Here is an 11286-nt window from a genome sequence, read left to right as displayed (position 1 = left end):
CTGAATTTGTTAAGAAGAAAATATTTGATGCCAGAACTGTGAACCGCCTGGGAGAGAGAGGTGACACTACGCCTTTGAGGTATGATAAATTGATCATCAAACATAAAATCTGTGTTGCCCAATCTGATCTGATTTTAAGACTCAAATATATCCTGTCTCCAAATTATGAACTTGAGCTCTTTAAAACTTCCATACAAAGGTTTGCTAATTGCACATCTGCAGTGTCAGGATCAAGAAATATGAATTGAACAGTTTTGTGCAACACCATCCATATACTGGAGGTATCTGAGACTCATTTAGATTTTTCCATCCAGGACACTATCTCAGGTTTCAATTAATGGTTTTTCCCTATTTAGGAGGGATAGAGACAGACATGGTGAGGGTGAGGCCATTTACATACAAAGTCATCTACCCGTAAAACTGTTCTGATGTATGTTCAATTGTTAAATTTATGCTGAATGATGGAGAAGCACTGCGGGTTCAAATACACTTACCTTACCAATACTGGTTGGCTGCTGCTACGGGCCCCCTGGAATTGCTGCTCGGTATCTTAATGATTTATGTGAAGTGATTGACAGAGTTGTTGATGTAAATAGTGAAATGGATTTGCTTGGAGATATATACACACTCACCTAAAGGATTATTAGGAACACCATACTAATACTGTGTTTGACCCCCTTTCGCCTTCAGAACTGCCTTAATTCTACGTGGCATTGATTCAACAAGGTGCTGAAAGCATTCTTTAGAAATGTTGGCCCATATTGATAGGATAGCATCTTGCAGTTGATGGAGATTTGTGGGATGCACATCCAGGGCACGAAGCTCCCGTTCCACCACATCCCAAAGATGCTCTATTGGGTTGAGATCTGGTGACTGTGGGGGCCAGTTTAGTACAGTGAACTCATTGTCATGTTCAAGAAACCAATTTGAAATGATTCGACCTTTGTGACATGGTGCATTATCCTGCTGGAAGTAGCCATCAGAGGATGGGTACATGGTGGTCATAAAGGGATGGACATGGTCAGAAACAATGCTCAGGTAGGCCGTGGCATTTAAACGATGCCCAATTGGCACTAAGGGGCCTAAAGTGTGCCAAGAAAACATCCCCCACACCATTACACCACCACCACCAGCCTGCACAGTGGTAACAAGGCATGATGGATCCATGTTCTCATTCTGTTTACGCCAAATTCTGACTCTACCATCTGAATGTCTCAACAGAAATCGAGACTCATCAGACTAGGCAACATTTTTCCAGTCTTCAACTGTCCAATTTTGGTGAGCTTGTGCAAATTGTAGCCTCTTTTTCCTATTTGTAGTGGAGATGAGTGGTACCCGGTGGGGTCTTCTGCTGTTGTAGCCCATCCGCCTCAAGGTTGTACGTTTTGTGGCTTCAAAAATGCTTTGCTGCATACCTCGGTTGTAACGAGTGGTTATTTCAGTCAAAGTTGCTCTTCTATCAGCTTGAATCAGTCGGCCCATTCTCCTCTGACCTCTAGCATCAACAAGGCATTTTCGCCCACAGGACTGCCGCATACTGGATGTTTTTCCCTTTTCACATCATTCTTTGTAAACCCTAGAAATGGTTGTGCGTGAAAATCCCAGTAACTGAGCAGATTGTGAAATACTCAGACCGGCCCGTCTGGCACCAACAACCATGCCACGCTCAAAATTGCTTAAATCACCTTTCTTTCCCATTCAGACATTCAGTTTGGAGTTCAGGAGATTGTCTTGACCAGGACCACACCCCTAAATGCATTGAAGCAACTGCCATGTGATTGGTTGGTTAGATAATTGCATTAATGAGAAATTGAACAGGTGTTCCTAATAATCCTTTAGGTGAGTGTATATACTGGCTCTCCGGTAATTGCCCAATGAAGAATAAATTGTTATAATTAATTAGTGCTTGTAATATGTCTCAAATGGTTTATTTGCCAATACGAATTTTCACAAATTTTGCTGGTCATACTTCTTCTACATGCATTGATCACATTTACACTCATGTCCCTAAGCACTGATCGAAACCAATGTCTTTATCAATAGGAGTCAGTGATCACAATATAGTTGCAACTACAAGGAAAACCAAAATTCCTAAAGCTGATGTCATGATTGTACATAAAGATCATTCAAAAGTTTCAAAATGTTGATTGGAATGGTGTGTATGCTGCCGAGGTATCTTTATGAATATCTTCATGGACATTGTGCATAGACATGCCCCTATGAAGAAGTTCACAGTAGGGTTGGCGGTGCTCCGTGTTTGCTGGCTCCGGCTCCAGAGTGGCTCCAGAGGTTCAGCTCCAGCTCCAGCTCCGGAGCCACAATAAACAGTGCAAACTAGGATGCGATCATGCGTTTCCTTTTTTTAATAACTTATTATGTAAATAACTGTTTTACAAAACCAAAATATCAATAAGAAACATCTGTTTAAGCATTCAAACAAAAAAAGTAGAACACTGTAAAGATGTCTGTGGCAATTTTACTGGACTGTCCGGTATTTTTACACTACAAGGCCAACAGTATGTGCACACCCCTTCCAATTAGTGGGTTTTGCTATTTCAGCCACACCCATTGCTGACAGGTTTATACAGTGGCTCTCAAAGTATTCACCCCCCTTTTCCACATTTCACTGCGTTACAACATGAAATCAGAATTGATTTAATCAGGAGTTTTTGCCACTAATCAACACAGAAAATGTCCATAATGTCAAAGTGAAAAATACAATCTGCAAATTGTTCTAAATTAATTACAAATATAAAACAGAAAATAATTGAATGCATAAGTAATCACCCCCTTCATTCAACTGCCTCCTGAAACAAAAATGGAATGAGTGGAGGCTGTTATTGCATCAAAGGGGGGACCAACTCCATTTTAATCTTAAAATTGGCAACCATAGTGTCAAACAAGGTGCAGGGGGCATGACTCCTGCATGTGACCTTAACTCCCTGGCACCAACTTTTGGACAAACAAAAGTCAGGACATTTCCGATAACAGATTCATTTAGGCAGATGAAGAATTTGGTCTTTAACTGAGCTAACTTTAATTGAGTTAAAATGGACTTTCCTTCTTTTGGAAGTGGTTCACGAGAGATGTGCCCTGAGATTATAGAATCACTTCTTGAATAGAGTGAGAAAGTGAAGGTGTCATATAATTACAATTAATACAAAATTATGTATTATGTACTAATAGCTGGAGTGAGAACTGATCTTATTTTATAACCCCCAACACACAACTATACCTATGAAGTTATATATTTTGTTAATTCAAGAAAACTGGAAATATCTGGGAGAGTTTAGTGGAAGGGGAAAGAGTGGAGCAGCTCCATGACCTCAGCTCCAGCTCCAGGCTCCAGAGTGCTCAGATGAGCCCGAGTCCAGTTTCGCTCCGGTTACAGCAATACCAGCTCTGCTCCAGCTCTGGGTTCTGGAGCTGGCTGCTGGCTCCGGGCTCCGAGAGTATATGAGCTCCAGTCTGCTAATGAAACTTCTGGTGCTCAATATAAAGCTGAATAAAGTGAGACACCTTAGTTGTAAATGTTTTCTTGTGATCATCACTCTGCATCCTGGAGGTTGTTGGGTTAAGTGTGTTGTTAGGCTATTCAGTTCAAGACACTGACCCTCACCAAGCTACCTCCAGACACTCGTCTCTCCATACATCCCCACCAGACCACTGCGCTCCTCCAGTGCCAGAAGACTAATTCTGCCTCCTCTCCACTCTCCTTCCTCCAGAGCCGCTCCTTCTCATCCCTGAACCCTAAGTGGTGGAACGACCTGCCCACCAAAGTCATCTTGACATCTTGCCTGCACTCACCAGCTTTTACAGTCCAGGATGTAAGACCCCATATATTGTATTCACTTGTGTAAATTGGAATTTGTAAAATGTTTTATGCCTTGTACTGCACTGTATTTTTGCACTTTGTATTGCACTTATATTTTGTAAGTCGCCCTGGATAAGGGCGTCTGCTAATAAATAAATAATAATAATAATAATACCAAACTGGAAGTGGAGTCAGTGAAGAGGCCGGGCCTCGCCTCCACTAAACCTGAACAGCAAACTACAAACCTGTACATCATAACGGTTACATTTCTGATTAGAAGAAAGTGTCATCTTACTAAAAATGAAGCCGCAACTGAGTACAGTTCTGTAGTTTTCTATTAGCGTGTGGGTCATAGTTTTGATTTATTCCCAGCCCTGGGCTTTTTACAGAGACACCTTGCATAGGCAGTAATGGTTGCAAAGGTGAATTTAAAACATATATTTAAAGAGAAACACTAAAAATAGAGGTTTAAGTATTTCTTATTTTGTTTAAATACATTAAAATAACTGGCAAACATAAAGTTAGGTCTTCTAGTTTTATGGTTTGATTATTGAGAAAAAAGGTAATGTGAACCATGCACAGGCACAACACTTCTCCCTCGGTACCCTGTCCTTGGGTACCACACACAAATCAATGCAAATAATAATCGTAATCATTATAAAGCATTATTAATTCTGGGTAAAGTTGTTTTCTCAAGACATCAGTTTTCCTAAAAAATAATTACATTTACTGTTTGAGAAAATGTATGACTATTTTCTTGTACTCTAAGATTAAGAGTTACAAATAATTTCATTCAAAACATATCTTACCTTGAAATCCGATGCTGTAAGTCTTCTTCCAGGCTAAAAACAAACAAGCAAACTAAATGAAACAATGTATTTATTAATTTTTACCTCTGGTTTACCGCAACATCTTCAGCAAACTCCTCACCCTGAGGTACTCTGCTCATGTTTATATTAATCAACCAATAAGAACAATCAAAAACATAAACAGAACAACTTGTTTAATTTTCATTTTTTCTTCTTCATGAACAATACTAACCCTCAGTAATACAGATTTACTGGGTACATCACATAAGTCAGCTTTCAGAAATAGGGGGTAGCACAATAACTTATTTTCTCTCTCTCTCTCCACATACCTTATTTTTTTATTTTATTTTATTTTACTTGAGATGCAAATTGTTGGGCCAAAGTTGGCCCACAGTTAGCGTGACAACTGACCACTTGCCAACCAAGCCAACCATAAACCAACATTGGGCCAACTTAGTTTGCTGTCTGGGTACTCAGCGCTTTGACCAGCTAAGGATCTTGCTGTTTAAGGTCCCCAACTGTGCAGGACTTCATACAGCTCTCTCATTTTCTTCTCACTGGTGCTGGCAGCGAAGACATTGGAGTACATTTCAGTCTGGATCAGGCATTGTGAGAGCAGGGCGTCTGCTAATGGCTCCACCAAAGAGACTCTTTGAATGAGTTTATCTCTGTATCTATCCACAAATTCATGGCCTGGGGAGGAGAGAGGGAGACAGGTGAAGAGGTAATTTACTGTATTTTGTATAACCCCAAACAAAAAGTAGGGACCTGAAACACTGTGACTGTGATAATTGTCTTTGTTTTGAGAGAGTCAGCATTCCCTGTTCTACAATGGCCAAGTCAATCACCTGACCTGAATGCAACTGAGCAGCATTTCACTTGCTGAAGGCAAAACTGAGGGCAAAATGCCTCAAGAACAAGTAGGAACTAAAGACAGCTACAGTGCAGGCAGAGCATCACCAGGGAAGAAACCCAGCATCTGTGATGTCTATGGGTTCCAGACTTCAGGCAGTCATTGACTGCAAAGGATTTGCAACCAGGTATTGAAACTCACAATTTAATTCATGATTATGTTAGTGTATCCAAATTTGAGACCCTAAAATTGGGGGGATCTTGGTTGTTTCCTTTCAAATCCATTGTGGTGGCGTACGGAGCCAAAATTATGACAAAATTATGTGTCACTGTCCAAATATTTATGGACTTAACTGTATATCTTTTTATCTTTTTCCCTTTGTGTGTGTAGATCAGACTTGATCATCTCTATAAAGAACCACTTGTTTACTTTGATATTTCTTATATTCTTATCCAAATCATTATCTGATGTTTATTGTTTACCTTATAAATCTCTTGTATTCATAATATCAGGAACACTATGCAGTGGCGATTCTAGAGTGTGTTGGGGCCCTAGGCAAAAATCCCAGGGGGGCCCTCCAACCAGCGTTCATCACCATTAGGCTATGTCATAAATAACCTCCGGGGGCCCTAACAGCCTGGGGCCCCAGGCAGTTGCCTGCCTTGTCTGTTCACAAGCTGTGTGTCTAACACTATGCATAGTATCTGTTTCTTTTGACAATTTGGCCGTGTACATTTTATACTAGTTTACCAAGGATGCTGCCCTCTGCTGGTGTGTTACTGCCATAGTCAGTCCATGCAGAGATTGATAGGAAACTGTCCGCTAGCGATGTCCTTCCTGGTTCATGTGTTTTGTGTTTGTTATGATTGAGATATGAAGAAGAGTCATGCATGTTCAAAAAATTCTAATAAATTAGTAAGACATGATCTGCCTCGTCTAAACCCATGTCGACTATCTCCAAGAATATGGTTTTCATTAAGATCCCCCTCTATTTTCTGTTGAATAAGTTTAAGTTTAAGTGAGGCAGGTGAGACTGATTGGTCTGTAATTTCCTGGCTCAGTTTTGTCCCCTTTCTTGTGGATTGGTATGACATTTGCTGTCTTCCTGTCAGTTGGCACATCCCCTGTTCTAAGTGTGTTTTATAATATTTTATAAATAATTTCCCTCTTTTCTTTAAGTACTGTTGGAAATATCCCATCTGGCCCAGGTGATTTGTTTGTTTTTAATTCTGCTAGTCCTTTTAGTACCTCCTCCTCATTTATCCTGATCTCTCTTGGGATTTGACTGGACTGATTGTTAACCTGTGACATGTTATCTGTCTTTTCTTTTGTAAAAACCTCTGTGAAATACTCATTTAGAATATTTGCCACATCTTGTTTGTTTCCCAAGATACTTCAATTTTTGCCCTTTATCCGTTTCACCTCCTCCTTTATTGACCTCTTACTGTATTAGTTATAGCTCCAAGAGCTGTTTCTTTTGAAAACCTTGAAGATATGGGGCAGCACGTAGAATTAGACTGGGGCACGCTGGATTCAGATTCAGTCGAAAATTGATGGTTATATTTTAAGAATAAATGAGGCCCAGGAGAAATGTGTACCAAAACCTAGCAAATTGAGGACCAACATTAGACAAAATTACTTAATAGAAGTATGTAAAAAAATATCAAGAGAAAGAAAATGTTGTATAGTGCATACAAAAGGGATGGAGACAAAACAAATACAAAGAATACAAAGAATATGTTGAACTGCAAATAAATCTTAAGAAAGGGATCAGGAAAGCAAAGAGGGAAATAGAAACAAACAGCTCTTGGAGCTCTACCTAATGCAAAGAGCTTTTTTCAATAATACAAGAGCAAGAGGTCAATAAAGGAGGAAGTGAAACAGATAAAAGCTAAACATTTAAGTATCTTAGAAAACAAACAAGATATGGCAAAGTTTTTACAAAATTAAAACATTATAACATGCCACAGGTTAACAATCAGTCCAGTCAAACTCTAAGACAGATCAGGATAAATGAGGAGTTACTAAAGGAATAGCAGAATTAGGCCAATACCTAAAATATTTCAACGATGCACAATTAAACCCCTCCTATGAAAATGTAAGGCTCAGGCTTACTGGGGAGGGATGCTGCCATCTTCCTCCTGCACACAGGAAAATAAATTGTGCATCACTCTGTCCTGACAGCACACCCATAACTTTGCTTTAATGTAACACATTTTTATAGTTTAGTTCTTTCCCACGGCCACTACAGGTGCAATTTCGACTTGACATAGTGGGTGCACAACACAGGAAATATTAAAGAAATTAAAGTAATTACACAAAAGAAACATACATACATACATATATACACACACAAAAGGGGAGTCATGACCTAATATCAGATGTCAAATTCTCAAAGGAATTCGCATCTGTAAAGAGCATTTTGTTATATCGCTCAGGGCACCAGAACTGTATTGCTGATCTGATTTACTTCTGGACTCGGGTTGCAGAGAGAGCACAGCCGGACACCTTGTGCCACACCTTACAACTGAAATCATGGTTTTATGCATCTTCATGTGTTTTTATAGTGTAATTATTATAATAAATTATAATAAATTATTATAATAAAAAAATAAAATGTAAAACTTACCAAATAATGGCAGTATGTAGTGTAGTGCAGTTGTCCACTCCGTATGATTGAGTAACTCTCTGTGATGATGTGTCTGTGTTTAAAGTGTGGTCTTGTAGTTTTGTCACATCCTGGAACACAAAGACAGCATTCATGCAGGCTTTACACATCTGCCAATATTTTAGTAAGTGTTAAACTTTTAAGCATTAAATATTGATAGCATTGAATAGTAAAACTTCAGATACTTTACTTACCGACACGTGAGCTAATAAATAAAAATTATAATTGGGGTTTAATATCTCAAAAGAGTAAAAAAAAAGTGTGCAGCCCTTTCCTGGAAATTGAAGTACACTAGTCAAGTTTGTGAAGCTCAGATTTCCACAGTTTTGCACAGAAATGCAGAGATGCTTGTTTTTCGAGTGCTACTGCATGACGCCACTAAGCCACACCTGCAGAAATCTGTGCTGAACCCCCTGTGGAGAACTATCCAGGGTAAAATTTTAAATACACAGAGAAAATAATACATTGATCAATAAAATGTTGAAATAAATAGACGGATATGGGGTCCATGACAATGCTGATATGGTGTAAGAAATCGACTCAAACGAAGTAATTTGGGTGAACTCACTGAGCATTTATTGACTTCTGTTTCATCTCTCCCTAGCAAGGTAACTCTGCAGTTACATGGTGGCCAAAAAGTACTGGCTGAGGTGCTGGAAGTGGCACTTTACGCAGTCGGCTAGCCTGCCACCGGGACCTGTCCTGAAGCTGAAAAATGTCTGGTCCCAGCTGGCTGCTTAAATGCTTCGGCGAAGACCAGAAGGACTGAAACTTGTTACTACGGTGGGGCCACTTAGCCCTGACCCAGTCCGAGACACGTATAGCTGATGGCTTAACTCTGTAGGCCTTGTCGAACCATTGCTGGTGCTGGCAAACCCTGGTGTGAGGGTGCGGCTTTGGTGAACGCAGCCTATTAAGCAGCCGTAGCAACTCTCGCCCCAGCATTAGCAGTGCTGGTGTGACCCCTGTTGTGGAGTGCTGGGTTGCTCTATAGTGCAGGAGGGTCTGAAGTAGAGCTGTCTGAAATGATCAACCTTGGGCCAGATGTGCTTGGATGCCATTCTTCAGGGTTTGATTAAACCGCTCGACTCCTCCGTTGGCCTGCGGGTGATATACGGCGGTGTGGATATGCTTGATCCCCTTGTCACTGAGGAAAGCATTGAATTTCGCAGACACGAACTGTGGCCCACTGTCAGTATTAATGGTGATGTCTAAAATATTGATTATGACCTGAGAGGTGACAAAGCCAGTGGGAAAGACCTCAGGCCATTTAGAATGGAGATCATAAATGACCACAAGGTAGCGCTGGTGATGGGGAACATGTATTTCCCCACAAATGTCCATCTGTAGGTTCTCCCAGAGTTTAGATGGTCAAGTCAGCGGCTGCAGGGGTGGCAGGGCTAGCTGGCCAGTTTTCCTGCTGAGTAGGCAGGCTGTACAGTCCCTGATAAGTGCCTCAACATCGTGGTCGATACCAGGCCACTACACGAGGTCCCGACACTGCTGCTTCAGCCTGATGCTACCCAGGTGGCCTTCGTGAGCCATAGCCAGCACTCTTACACGTAGAGCGCTTGGCACAACTGTGCAGTGACCACGGGCCACACAGGTGTCATTCCAGCATGACAGCTCCTCCTTGACTCTGGTGAATGGTGCTAGCTTTTCGGGCACCTGGGCTGGCCAGCAATCCGTGATAAAGGAGCGCAGTGTGCAAAAGAGGGGATCCTCCGCTGATGCCTGCTGAAGCTCCAGGAGAAAAACCGTAGCCTGTAGAGGGGCATGTAACAGCTGGATGAGGTCGTCTTCCATGTCCACCGGCTGACAGGTAGGTCCAGGAGTAACAACGGCTCTGGAGGGTAGATCTGCCACCACATTGTCCCGGTCAGGGGTGAACTGAAGTTTAAAATTGTACTGCTGCAGACGATTCGCCCACCTGTAATTCCAAAGTGGCCTGTGTCCCATGCCTGAGGTGGACATCAAGGCTGTTAGAGCCTGGTGATCAGTGCGGAGTGAGAACGACTGGCCGTACAAGTACATGCCCAGACGCATGCTAGTGCCTCGCGCTCCCCCACTGAGTACTTCTGCTCTGATAGGCTTAAGGCATGAGAAGTGAAAGCAATAGGCCTCTCCTTCCCATCCTGGAGTTGCGAAAGAATGGCACCCAATGCAGTAGCAGAGGCGTCACAGGTGACCAAGGTGGGGCTGGCAAGATCAAAGTGCGCCAGGATGGGTGCAGTAGTGAGCTGGTGCTTGAGAAGGTGCACTGCATCCTGGCAGTCTGCAGTCCAAGCCCAAGGAGCATATTTTTTAAGCAGCTCACGCAGAGGTGACGTTGTGGCAGAGTACTGTGGCAGGAAGCGGAGCTAATATGCCGTCATGCCCAGAAAAGAGGTGAGCTGTGCAGCAGACATGGTCTTAAAACCAGTTGGGTGGGAGAGGACCATGTGGATTCTGGCTGGTGTTGTTTGTGGTTGCTGGGTGGAGGCAGCTGCTGAGGTGGAGTGACACCACCTGGCAAAGTGGTGCAATTTGTTGTCCTTGGTAAATACGGTGGCCAGGGACTGTGTCCTGTTGCTGTGAGGCAGGCTGGACTTTCTGTACAGCAGGAGTAATTGTAGCAGAAGAGTGAGAATCAAACAAAACAAAAAGTGCATGCACTCATGGTTGCAAATGAAGTGTTCATTTGCAAAAGCAGATAAGTCCAATTTTACCAGTTCTGGTAAATCATGAATTTCTGTTGTGGATTCCAGGTTACATCAATCCGAGTGCAGTGTTTTTTTGTTTTTATTTTTTGTTTTGTTGAAAGATAGCAAAAAATATTTTGCACATGCACAAATAATAAAAATCACTGAGCACTTTTAGTGAGAGGGGTGAGCCTGTTTAGCCGAGGAAAGCCTTGCAATGTCAGGGACGAGGGCAGTGAGCTTCAAACGCAGATCTGGCTCAGCATTCATTTTGTTGCGATACTTTGTATTGATTGCAGTTAGATCAGATCAATCTTTCTTGCAAAGATAGGTAGTAGCAAAAAGCATCAAAAAAGCACAGCCTTTAATGAGAGGGCTGGGTAGTCACTCTGTCTTTGGATCCAGAAGTTCAACAGTGACAGTTGTTTCAATTCTGACATCGAAGTATCATCAGATGTTAA

The 11286-nt window shown here is 41.8% G+C and overlaps 2 long non-coding RNA genes across 2 annotated transcripts; both read right to left on the bottom strand.

Moving 5' to 3' along the window:
• Positions 1 to 2475: 2475 nt before the first annotated feature.
• Positions 2476 to 5127, bottom strand: LOC136767972 (uncharacterized). The gene is made up of 3 exons (XR_010821919.1): positions 4953 to 5127; positions 4624 to 4656; positions 2476 to 3468 (listed from the first exon to the last, which is right to left on the bottom strand). It is a non-coding gene; the product is annotated as an uncharacterized LOC136767972 (long non-coding RNA).
• A 37-nt stretch (positions 5128 to 5164) lies between these two features.
• On the bottom strand, positions 5165 to 8458 carry LOC136767956 (uncharacterized). The gene is made up of 3 exons (XR_010821903.1): positions 8339 to 8458; positions 8106 to 8215; positions 5165 to 5316 (listed from the first exon to the last, which is right to left on the bottom strand). It is a non-coding gene; the product is annotated as an uncharacterized LOC136767956 (long non-coding RNA).
• Positions 8459 to 11286: the final 2828 nt, after the last annotated feature.

Source organism: Amia ocellicauda, chromosome 14 (genome assembly GCF_036373705.1).
Source record: "Amia ocellicauda isolate fAmiCal2 chromosome 14, fAmiCal2.hap1, whole genome shotgun sequence".
NCBI classification, from domain to species: Eukaryota; Metazoa; Chordata; class Actinopteri; order Amiiformes; family Amiidae; genus Amia; species Amia ocellicauda.
This window is presented reverse-complemented; position numbering and strand designations above follow the sequence as displayed.